The sequence below is a fragment of the Glycine soja genome, chromosome 12, assembly GCF_004193775.1.
Source record: "Glycine soja cultivar W05 chromosome 12, ASM419377v2, whole genome shotgun sequence".
NCBI classification, from domain to species: Eukaryota; Viridiplantae; Streptophyta; class Magnoliopsida; order Fabales; family Fabaceae; genus Glycine; species Glycine soja.
In genome coordinates, this window is record NC_041013.1 from 20,489,392 (window position 1) to 20,502,161 (window position 12,770).

Consider the following 12,770-nt stretch of genomic DNA (forward strand, 5'->3'; position numbering starts at 1 on the left):
AGCAAAATAGTAACGAAAACTAAGTCTTACAAAAAATAAAGAAAATTTTTCCTGTAGCAAAATTCAAACTTTATCGACCTAAAAAGTTCATATCATTGTACTGATCTTTAGGCCATCCCAACTACCCAAAAAAAATTATCACTTTACCAAATTAACCAATAATAGAATATATATATATATATATATATATATATATATATATATATATATATATATATATATATATATTAATAACTAATTATTTCTTGAAAGTCTAAAACAAATCCATAGATAGATAACAAAATCTCTTATCTGGCAGATTACTTGCTTGCTTCGGTTGAGTCTCAATTTTAGTAAAAGCATTTTGTATTGAGAACAGAACATCAATAAGCCATTGTTATCAAGCATAAACTGAAATAGGTAAGATCCTAACCCAAATTCAGATTTTCTTACACTCTTTGTGATGGAAGCTTGCTTGTGGGGCTTCTATGGAGGCTGGATCTTTGAGCTTCAATGAGGTCCTTTAATGGTGATTTTTCACCATGGAGATGCAGCGGAAGACAAAGGAGAAGAGGTGAGAGGAGGCGCCATCCACTAGGGAATAAGCCACGGAAGAAGGAGCTTCACCACCAAGATGAACCTTGGATAAGAAGCTCGGAAGGATGCTTCAATGGAGGAAAAGAAAGAAGGAGAGAAAGAGAGAGGGGGGAGCACGAAATTGAAGGAATAAAAGAAGGAGAGAAGTGAAACTTTGAAGTATGTCTCACAAGACTCTCATTCATCAAAGTTACAACAAGTGTTACACATGTTTCTATTTATAGACTAGGTAGCTTCCTTGAGAAGTTTTCTTGAGAAAACTTCCTTGAGAAGCTTCTTTGAGAAAACTTCCTTGAGAAGCTAGAGCTTAGCTACACACACCCCTCTAATAACTAAGCTCACCTCCTTGAGAAGCTTCCTTGAAAAGATTCCTAAAGAAGCTAGAGCTTAGTTACACACACCTCTCTAATACCTAAGCTCACCTCCTTGAGATGAGAAGCTAGAACTTAGCTACACACCCACTATAATAGCTAAGCTCACCCCCATGACAAAATACATGAAAATACAAAAAAAAAGTCCCTACTACAAAGACTACTCAAAATGCCTCGAAATACAAGGGTAAAACCCTATACTACTAGAATGGCCAAAATACAAGGCCTAAATGAAGGAAAAAACCTATTCTAATATTTACAAAGATAAGCGGGCTCATACTAAGCCCATGGGCTCAAAATATACCCTAAGGCTCATGAGAACCCTAGGGCCTTCCCTTGGATCTCTGGCCCAATCTACTTGGAGTCTTCTATCCAATGCCCTTGCGGGGTAGGATTGCATCACTTTGGCTTCTCAATCAGATCAAGTATGAGTGAGAAGTCCTAGTCTTAGTTTTGTTCCATGCTTTGGCAGATAAACACAATCAACCATGGATGCTTTGGCAAGCATGGCATCAAACATGGTTGCACCTCTACTGAAGCATCTTACATATCTAATGATGTACAACACTTACCTAGATCAGCTATAAATAGAGATTCAAAGGCTGCAGCATGAGGAGAAGGAAGTGAGGCACATAGTTGAGGCTGGAAAGAGAGGTGGTGAGGAGATTGAGGACATTGTGCTTGACTAGTTTGGGAGAGTGCAGGCAATAGTGGAGGAGGGGAAAGCATTTCTTCATGGCGAGGACCACAAGAGACTCGGATGCCTAGACGTGTACTCGGGGTACATGAAGAGCCAGAGAGCTAAGAATTTGGTGGACCTTATGAGGGAGATAAGAAAGGAAACTTTCAACCGGATTTCGTACCGATGTGCATTGAGATGCAATGTTAGTCCTGCTATTAGGGAGTACGTGGCATTGGAGTCTAAAACATTGATGTTGAATGAAATTATGCAAGTACTGGAGGATGGCAGGATGGACATTGTTCAACTTTATGGGATGGTTGGCCTAGGGAGGACGACGTTGGTGAAGGAATTGGTGTGGTAGGCTGAGAAGGATGTTTGTTTGATGCCATGGTGATAGGTTGGGATTTTAGTTCGATCAGTTGACAAAGCTTGGACGGGCGAGTAGGTGTGGAAGCAATGTCTGCCAAGATTATTTTGATGATGCCAAAGAATCAAGAGTCAAACAAGTTTCAAGAATGAAGATCAAGATTCAAGATTCAAGAATAATCAAGATCAAGATTCAAGTAAAGAATCAAGACTCAAGATTCAAGAATCAAGAGAAGACTTAATCAAGATAAGTATTAAAAGAGTTTTGCAAAACATTGAATAGCACAAGATTTTTTCAAAAAGAAAAATCTTTTACCAAAGAGTTTTACTCTCCGGTAATCGATTACCAGAAGGCAATAATCGATTACTAATAGCCAGCATTCTTTTCAAAATTGATTTACAAAGTTGTAATCAATTACCATAATCATGTAATCGATTACCAATGTTTTAAAATGTTATATTTCAAATTTCATGAGTCACAACTTGTGATAAAAAAATTTTAAATCATTTTAAACTTGTGTAATCAATTACACAATACTTGTAATCGACTACAAGTGTTTCTAAACGTTTTGATTTTCATATTTAAACATGAAGAGTCACATCTGTTGATGTGTAATCGATTACACTATGATAGTAAGCGATTACTAGTGACTGGTTTCGAAAAATAAATTACCAAAAGTCGCAATTCTTAAAGTGACTAGTTTCTGAAGACTTTTTCAAAAGTCATAACTTTTTAATTGACTAGTTTTCACAAAAGTCACATCTCTTAAAGTGACTAGTTTTAAAGAAATTGCCAAGAGTCACAAACTTTAATTTGAGTCATCAAATGATTATAAATATGTGACCATGGCACGAATTTCAAGAGACTGATTTCCTTTTATGCATAACAGATTTATTTCATTCAATTCTCTTCATCATTCTAAAAGTTTTTGTTCAATACTTTCTCTTTCAAGAAAAGTTCATTGACCAAAAACTTGTGCTATTCTTTTTCTTCATTCCTTCTCTCTTGTCAAAAGATTCAAAGGACTAACCACCTGAGAATTCTTTTGTTTCTTCCCTTCTCCTTCTTGACAAAATATTTCAAAGGACTAACCGCATGAGATATCTTTTGTTTCTTACAAAAGATTTCATAGGACTAACCGCCTGAGATATCTTTTGTTTCCCCTTTTCAAGGGACTAACCACCTTAGAATTCTTTGTCTTAACACATTGGAGCATACATCCTTTGTGGTACAAGTAGAGCGTACATCTACTTGGGTTGTGATATTGAGAACAAGAGAGGGTACATCTCTTGTGGATCATTTCAAGTGGAGCGTACATCCACTTGGTTGTTCAAAGAGAACAAGGGAGGGTACAACCCTTGTAGAACTTTGCTTGTAAAGGATTTTACAAGGTTATTGGAAATCTCAAGAACCGATGGTTTCTTGGGGACTGGATGTAGGCACGGGTTGTGGCCGAACCAGTATAAATCTTGTGTTTGTCTTCTTCTTCCCTACACTCTTTAATTTCCGCTGTGTACTTTTCATTTTCGCTTTACTTTTGTCTAACTTATTGTTTATGTTCTTTACTTTCTCATAACTTAGTAGTAAAGCCTAATTGAATCTAGTAATATTAAGAAGGATATTTTTTTGTCGGATCAAGTCGCCTCGGAATAATTAAGAAGGGGGGGCTGAATTAATTATTAATGAACCCTTACTAATTAAAAATCTATCCTTCTTAGGCTTCTACTATAATGTTAAGAAAGTGAAGAACAGAAATAGAAACTTAACCAAAAGTAAAATTGATAATTAAAGTGCACAGCGGAAATTAAAGAGTGTAGGGAAGAAGAAGACAAACACAAGAATTTATAATGGTTCGGCAACAACCCATGCCTACATCCAGTCCCCAAGTGGCCTGCGGTCCTTGAGATTTATTTTCAACCTTGTAAAATCCTTTACAAGCAAAGATCCACAGGGGATGTACCCTCCCTTATTCTCATTGAACAACCAAGTGGATGTACCCTCCACTTGAACTGATCCACAAGAGATGTACCCTCTCTTGTTCTCAGTTACAACAACCCAAGTAGATGTACCCTCTACTTGTACCACAAAGGATGTACCCTCCAATGCGTTAAGACAAAGTTCTTAGGTGGTTAGTCCCTCGAAACCTTGTGAAGGGAAAACAAAAGATATGTCAGGCGGTTAGTTCTTTGAAATCTTTTGTTTTTGGGAAAGGGAAGAACTAAAAGAATTCTCAGACTGTGTCTTATTGAATTCTTTGAAAAGGGAGAAGGGAGACACAAAAGAATTCAGGCGGTTAGTCCTTTGTTCTTTTGGAAAAGGGAGAAGATTGACACAAAAAGAATTCAGACGGTTAGTCCTTGGCGAATTCTTTTTGGCAAAGGAAGAAGAGAATGAAAAAGATGAATAACACACTTTTGTTTTCAAGGTTTGGAAAACCAGAAAACTTTAGAAAGCTTTTTGCAAAGAAGGAAGAATAAGAAATTCAAGAAGATGTTCAAAGAGATTCGAAGGTTGTAAAAGAATATGTGGAAAAGTTGTTTGTGAAGGTTGTAAGTGTTATTCAAATGAAAATAAAGATCTTGCTTTTATAGACTCTTTAAGTCTGGTCAAGAAAACCATTGAAAGAGTAATAACCTTTAGAAAAACCTGAAAACCATTGGAAGAGTTACATCTTTTGATTTTTGTTCAAAACTTCTCACTAGTAATCGATTACCAAATCCTTGTAATCGATTACACAAAGCTTTTTGTGAAAGGATGTGACTCTTCACAATTGAATTTGAATTTCAACGTTCAAATACACTAGTAATCGATTACCAATATCTTGTAATTGATTCCACCATTTTGAAATCAATTGGAACATTGTAAATTCAGTTAAAAGCTTTTGAAATCAAACTTTGCCACTGGTAATCGATTACAGGAAATGGGTAATCGATTACCAAAGAGTAAAAGCTCTGGTAACTTAGAAAATTTTGAGAAAAAACTATTTTAAAAAACAAAACTGTGCTATGTTTGTTTTTTGAAAAAATCTTTTCAATACTTCCCCTATGAAGTCTTCTTGATTTCTTCTCTTGAAACTTGAATTCTTCTTCTCTTATCTTGAACTTGTTGACTTAATCTTGAAATCATTCTTTGGGCTTTTTGTCATTATCAAAACTTCTTGAATCAACTTGATTCATCATCATGAAGCTTGCTTCTACAATCTCTCCCTTTTTGGTGATGACAACCCTGAAATCAAGAAACACATACACATACTTTTTCCTAGTCGATCACTCACTTAATTCTCCATATTCTCCCCTTTTTTTTTCGAGTTTAAGCTTCACTTGAAATTAAGTTTTTTTATTATGTGAGTTTCTTGATTTAATCCTTACTTTCTCTCCTCCTTTGGCATCAACAAAAAGCCAAAGTGCATAACAAATATAAAACATACACAAATGACTAATCACTCACAAGACATTCATTGAAAAATCTAAACCAATCATGAAGCAAGAAACATGAATAGATCAAATATAAAAACCACATAGTCATATAACATAATTCATAATTGTTCAGTCATACTATGCAAATAAAAGAAATACTAAATGTTCAAATTTCATAATAATATAGATTATTTGGATAAGTCACTAGCATCTAACAGTCCTAATTCTCTTCTAATGTTGTAGAAGGAATCTTTATTTAGTGGTTTTGTGAAGATGCCTGCAAGTTGATTTTTAGTATCTACAAATTCTAAAAAAACATCACCTTTTAGAACATGATCTCTAATAAAATGATGCCTAATTTCTATATGCTTGGTTCTAGAGTGAAGGACTGAATTTTTAGATATGTTTATGGCACTTGTGTTATCACATTTTATGGGAATGTGATCTAATACAATTCCATAATCAGATAGTTGTTGTTTCATCCACAAAATCAGTGCACAACAACTACCAGTAGAAATATATTCTGCTTTTGCTGTGGATAATGCTACACTATTTTGCTTCTTGCTATTCCAAGAAACAAGAGCAGATCCTATGAATTGACATGTGCCACTAGTGCTTTTCCTATCTATTTTTGATCCAGCAAAATCCGAATCTGAGTATCCTACTAAATTGCATAAAAAATTCTTAGGGTACCATAATCCTATGTTAACTGTTCCTAATAGATATCTTATGATTCTTTTTACTGCCATTAAATGTGAAAACTTCGGATTTGATTGAAATCTTACACACATGCATACACTAAAAATAATATCTGGCCTACTTGCAAATAAGTAAAGTAGATATCCAATCATACCTCTGTATTGCTTTGCATCATCGGGTTGACCGGATTCATCTTTGTCAAGATAACAACTGGTGTTCATAGGAGTAGCCAAGTGTTTTGAGTTTTCCATTCCAAATCTCTTAATGAGTTCCTTGCAATAATTTGCTTGGTTAACAAAGATCCCATCATTTGTTTGTTTGATTTGTAGTCCAAGAAAGTAATTTAACTCACCCATCATGGACATCTCAAACTCACTTTGCATATCCATAGAAAACTCCTTGCACAAAGATTCATTAGTAGATCCAAAAATTATATCATCAACATAAATTTTTACCAATAAGATATCATTATCCATCTTTTTTATGAATAAGGTAGTATCTACCTTCCCTCGAGTGAAATTCTTTTCTAATTGGAATTTACTTAATCTTTCATACCAAGCCTTAGGTGCTTGTTTTAAACCATAGAGTGCTTTCTTTAATCTATAGACATGGTATAATTTTTGTGAGTCTTCAAACGCAGGAGGTTGTTCTACATATACCTCCTCTTGAATTAGACCATTTAAGAAAGCACTCTTGACATCCATTTGATGTAGTTTAAAATTCATAATAGAGGCATAGGCTAATAGCATCCTAATGTCTTCTAATCTGGTTACGGGTGCAAAGGTTTCTTCATAGTCTATACCTTCTTCTTGGTTATATCCTTTTGCTACAAGTCTAGCTTTATTTCTAATTACAATACCATTTTCATCCAATTTATTTCTAAATACCCACTTAGTTCCTATGATTGGATAATTTGAAGGTTTCTCTACTAATTCCCATACATCATTTCTATCAAATTGATTTAATTCTTCTTGCATAGCTACTATCCAATGATCATCTATAATGGCTTCCTTAAAGTTTTTAGGTTCTATTAACGAAACAAAAGTCATATTATTGCATAAATCTTTGAGAGAGTGTCTAGTTGTTACCCCTTTTGAGATATCTCCGATGATGTTGTCAAGAGTATGATTTCTTGACGTTTTCCATTCTTTGGGAAGATTATCATTTTCTTGGGTTGTGTCAACTTGATCATCCTTGTTTCCGTCATCTCTCTTTCTTTTTAGATTTCTTTCTTCATTTTGTGTGTCTTCCAAAGAATCTGCAATATCATCAAGAAACTCCTTTCTCGGAGAGGTAATATTAGTCTCATCAAAAGTAACATGTATTGATTCCTCAATTGTCATGGTTCTCTTGTTGTATATCCTAAAGGCTTTGCTATGTAAGGAATACCCAAGAAATATGCCCTCATATGCCTTAGCATCAAATTTTCCTAGGCTTTCTTTACCATTGTTTAGGACAAAACATTTACATCCAAAAACATGTAAATGAGAAATGTTTAGTTCTCTATTGTTAAAAAGTTCATATGGGGTTTTCTTAAGAATGGGTCTTATTAAGGCTCTATTCATATTATAACATGTGTTGACTGCTTCTGCCCAAAAATATTTTGGAAGTGGTGTGTCATTTAAAAGAGTTCTAGCAATTTATTCTAAGGCTCTATTTTTCCTTTCTACTACTCCATTTTGTTGGAGTGTCCTAGGTGCAGAAAAGTTATGATCTATGCCATGTTCATCACAAAACATTTCAAAATCATTGTTTTCAAATTCACCTCCATGATCACTTCTGATGGAGATAATTTTGTGGTTCTTCTTGTTTTGGATGACTTTGGAAAGTCTTCTAAATGCATGAAATGCATCATTTTTATGAGTAAGAAATAAAGTCCAAGTATACCTAGAATAGTCATCAACAATTACTAATGCATAGTAACTTCCACCAAAACTCATGACTCTAGATGGGCCAAACAAATCCATGTGAAATAATTGTAATGGTTGAGTGGTAGAAACAACATTTTTAGATTTAAAAGATACTTTTTGTTTGTTTACCTTTTTGGCATGCATCACATAACTTATCTTTTTCAAATTTTAATTTTGGTAAACCAATAACTAGATCTTTTGAAATTAATCTATTTAGATGATCCATGTTAATATGAGCAATTCTCTTATGCCATAACCATGGATCGCAATCTTTGCTTAGAAAACATCTATCATTTTCAGATTTTTGTTTTAAATCAATCATGTAAACATTATTTTCTCTGAAACATATATGTTCAATATCTTTGTCATGCTAATGCTTGATAACACATTTTTCATAATCAAAAGATACTTTATATCCTCTATCACATAATTGAGCAACACTTAATAGGCTATGCTTTAAACCTTCTACAAGTAACACATTTTCAATAGGAGCAGAGGAATTCGTACCTATTTTACCGACTCCAATAATTTTGCCTTTGTTGTTGTTGCCATACGTAACGTGTCCACTTTTCATAGGGGAAATGGTTATAAATTTTGATACATCTCCTGTCATATGCTTGGAACATCCACTGTCGATGTACCACTTCTTCCTTACAGATTCTTCATTGTTGTTCTCATGAGATTTTGACATGAGACACAAGTTTACTTGGTCTTCATCATGATCTTGGAATGACCTATTCCTAAAATTACTTTTGAAAAACAAAGAATTTAAAGAGGCCATGAATCTCGAAGAGGTTAAACTTTCTACAAGATACCTGCTCTGATACCACTTGTTGGATCAAGTGGCCTCAGAATAATTAAGAAGGGGGGAAGAAGAAGACAAACATAAGAATTTATACTGGTTTGGCAACAACCCGTGCCTACATCCAGTACCCAAGCGACCTGCGGTCCTTGAGATTTCTTTTCAACCTTGTAAAATCCTTTACAAGCAAAGATCCACAAGGGATGTACCCTCCCTTGTTCTCTTTAAACAACCAAGTGGATGTACCCTCCACTTGAACTGATCCACAAGAGATGTACCCTCTCTTGTTCTCAGTTACAACAACCCAAGTAGATGTACCCTCTACTTGTACCATAAAGGATGTACCCTCCAATGTGTTAAGACAAAGTTCTCAGGCGGTTAGTCCCTTGAAACTTTGTGAAGGGGAAATAAAAGATATCTCAGGCGGTTAGTCCTTTGAAATATTTTGTTTTTGGGAAAGGGAAGAATCAAAAGAATTCTCAGACTGTGTCTTATTGAATTCTTTGAAAAGGGAGAAGGGAGACACAAAAGAATTCTGGCGGTTAGTCCTTTGTTCTTTTGGAAAAGGGAGAAGAGAGACATAAAAAGAATTCAGGCGGTTAGTCCTTGGCGAATTCTTTTTGGCAAAGGAAGAAGAGAATGAAAAAGATGGAATAGCACACTTTTGTTTTCAAGGTTTGGAAAACCAGAAAACTTTAGAAAGCTTTTTGCAAAGAAGGAAGAAGAAGAAATTCAAGAAGATGTTCAAAGACATTCAAAGGTTGTAAAGAATATGTGGAAAAGTTGTTTGTAAAGGTTGTAAGTGTTATTCAAATGCAAATCAAGATCTTGCTTTTATAGACTCTTCAAGTCTGGTCAAGAAAACCATTGGAAGAGTTACATCTTTTGATTTTTGTTCAAAACCTGTGACTGGTAATCGATTACCAAATCCTTGTAATCGATTACACAAAGCTTTTTGTGAAAGGATGTGACTCTTTACAATTGAATTTGAATTTCAACATTCAAATACACTATTAATCGATTGCCAATATCATGTAATCGATTACACCATTTTGAAATCAATTGGAACGCTGTAAATTCAGTTAAAAGCTTTTGAAATCAAACTTTGCCACTGGTAATCGATTACAGGAAACTGGTAATCGATTACCAGAGAGTAAAAACTGTGGTAACTTAGAAAATTTTGAGAAAAAATTCTTTTGAAAAAACAAAATTGTGCTATGTTTGTTTTTTGAAAAATCTTTTCAATACTTCCCTTGTGAAGTCTTCTTGATTTCTTCTCTTGAAACTTGAATTCTTCTTCTCTTATCTTGAACTTGTTGACCTAATCTTGAAATCATTCTTTGGTCTTTTTGTCATCATCTTTGTCATTATCAAAACTTCTTGAATCAACTTGATTCATCATCATGAAGCTTGCTTCTACACTTTTTAATTAGTCAAGACACATTCATCCTTAATTCAACCCCCCTTCTTAATTATTCTGAGGCCACTTGATCCAACAGTAGGCTGCGCCAGAGGATTAGGCAAGAGCAAAGGATTCTTGTGATATTGGATGATGTGTGGGGGAAACTTAAGTTGACTCAAGTTGATGTTCCTTTTGGTGAGAACAAGAGAGGCTGAAAATGCCAATTGTTGGTCACATCTAGAGATCTTAATGTGTTGAATACTAACTTTGAGGTGGGCAAGGTTTATAGGCATGAGGTTTTGTAGGAGGATGATAGTTGGGAGTTGTTTGAAAAGAAGGGAGGGGATTCGGTTAAGTATCCCAGAGTTCAACCAGTGGCCAAAAAAGTCGCGAAAAGCTATGATGGTTTGTCGCTTTTGATAGTGAATGTGGTGGAGGCAATGAAGAACCAGGATTTAAATGCTTGGAAGGATGCACTTGAGCAGGTAACAAGTTTTGAACTTGAAGGGTATTTTTATTCTTCGGTACGTTATGCCATTGAGTTGAGTTGTGACCATTTGGAAAATCATGAACTGAAAATTTTCTTCCTCCTTTTGGGATCCATGGGAAAGGATTGTACCACAAGAGATTCATTGGTGTCTGGTTGGTGCCTGGGATTGCACAAACATGTTGATACATTGGCAAATGGGAGAAACAGGCTTTACATATTGATAGACAACCTGAGAGCTACTTCGTTGTTAGTTGATGAAGGGCAAAGAGATTTGGTTGTGGCGCTTGATGTGGTTCGACAAGTAGCTGCCTCCATTTCATCCAGGGATAAACCTTTCTTTACTGTGTAGAGAAACAAGGAATTGAAAGAATGGCCGAGAATAGATCTACTTAGAACTTGTCATCATATTTTCTTGGACTAGTGTTTTATCCGTGAAATTCCTGAGATTTTAGAATGTCCCAAGTTAAAGATACTCCAACTTAATAGTCAAGGTAACTATTTGAAAATACCTGATAATTTCTTTGTCCAGATGCAAGAACTGAAGGTGCTGAATTTAGGAGGTGTAAATTGTACTCCTTCCCTTGTTGCATCTCTCAGTCTCTTGAAAAAAACTCCAAGCATTGTATCTGTGTAAATGCATTTTGGAAGACATAGCCATTATTGGGGAAATCACAAGTCTAGATATTCTCAACCTTGAAAAATCTGAGCTTAGAGAGCTCCTTGCAGAAATTGGAGGATTGAGTAATCTACGGTTGCTAGATTTAACTTATTGCTCAACACTAGGAGTGATTCCTCACAACTTGATATCGAGCTTGACAAGCTTGGAAGAGCTCTACATGGGAAACAATAATGTTCAAGAGAAGGTCAAGAGAAGCAAAAGCCAAAGCATGGGTTCATGTTTAAGTGAGTTAAGGCATTTGAATCAACTAACAACTTTGAACATGCAGATAGAAGATACTTCAGATTTTCTGAGAGACTATCTTGGCTATGGGAGACTAGAAAGCTACAAGATTTTGATTGGGGATGGATGGAAATGGTCTGGGGTGGAGTCTGGGAATTATGTAACTTCAAGACTTCTTAAGCTGAATTTGGGTGCGGATCTAGGCATTGTAATGGATTATGGGATAAAGATGTTGATGGCAAAAGCTTAAAATATTTATTTGGGTGAATTGAAGGGTGTCCATGAAGTACTTTATGAATTGAATGATGAAGGGTTTTCGCGATTAAAACATCTTAGCATCCTAAATTGTGTTGAAATGGAGAGCATTATTGGTTCAACAAAGTGGGCTTATCGTGATCATCAATGTAGATGAAGAGGCGGTCCTAGTTGTCCCTCTCAAGGAGGGTGAGGTTGAAGTACTCGTGTGCAACCTGGATGATGGTGGGGTTGATCTCCCAACAATGAAGGAGGACAGAGGGGTGGTGGTGGAGGAGGAGACCGGAGGCGGTACCTGCATCGAAGCCGAGGAGGATAAAGGGGAATGATGGGAGGGAGCATGGTGAAGACGTCGAAGTAAGTATTGGTAAGGGACTTGAAAAGGAAAGATATGTTTTCGGGGGTGTCAAGAAGAAGGAGCCTGTAGCCGCAAAAGGGGTGGTTTGCTTTACTAGAAACATCTGGAATGTGGATGTAGTTGTGGATCCTTCAATAGCTTCTTTCAAGAAATAGGGCACGCAAGAGAGAAGAAACATTACAAAACAAAGGGAATTGCTTTTGATAGATTGCACATGATTCCAAAATTAATTCAATCAACACATCGGTTTTTAATAAAATCGATGTTAAGCGTAAAATAACAACATCGGCTTTATAAAATCGATGCTAACTTAGCAATTATACCATCGATTTTAAAATAATCGATGCTAACTTAGCAATTATACCATCAATTTTAAAATAATCGATGTTAAGGAAACCTCACAACATCGGTTATTTTATAACCGATGTTAACAAAGACACTTTATTTACAAAAATGCCATTGTGTTTTTTTAACATCGGTTTTCATTAGAACCGATGTTAACTAGCCAACATTAAATCCATATTTTCTAGTGATGACTTCT

General features: G+C 35.4%; 1 pseudogene; it reads left to right on the forward strand.

The window, feature by feature from the left end:
* The first annotated feature begins 1,435 nt into the window (after nucleotides 1–1,435).
* LOC114378864 lies at nucleotides 1,436–12,028 on the forward strand (annotated as a pseudogene).
* Nucleotides 12,029–12,770: the final 742 nt, after the last annotated feature.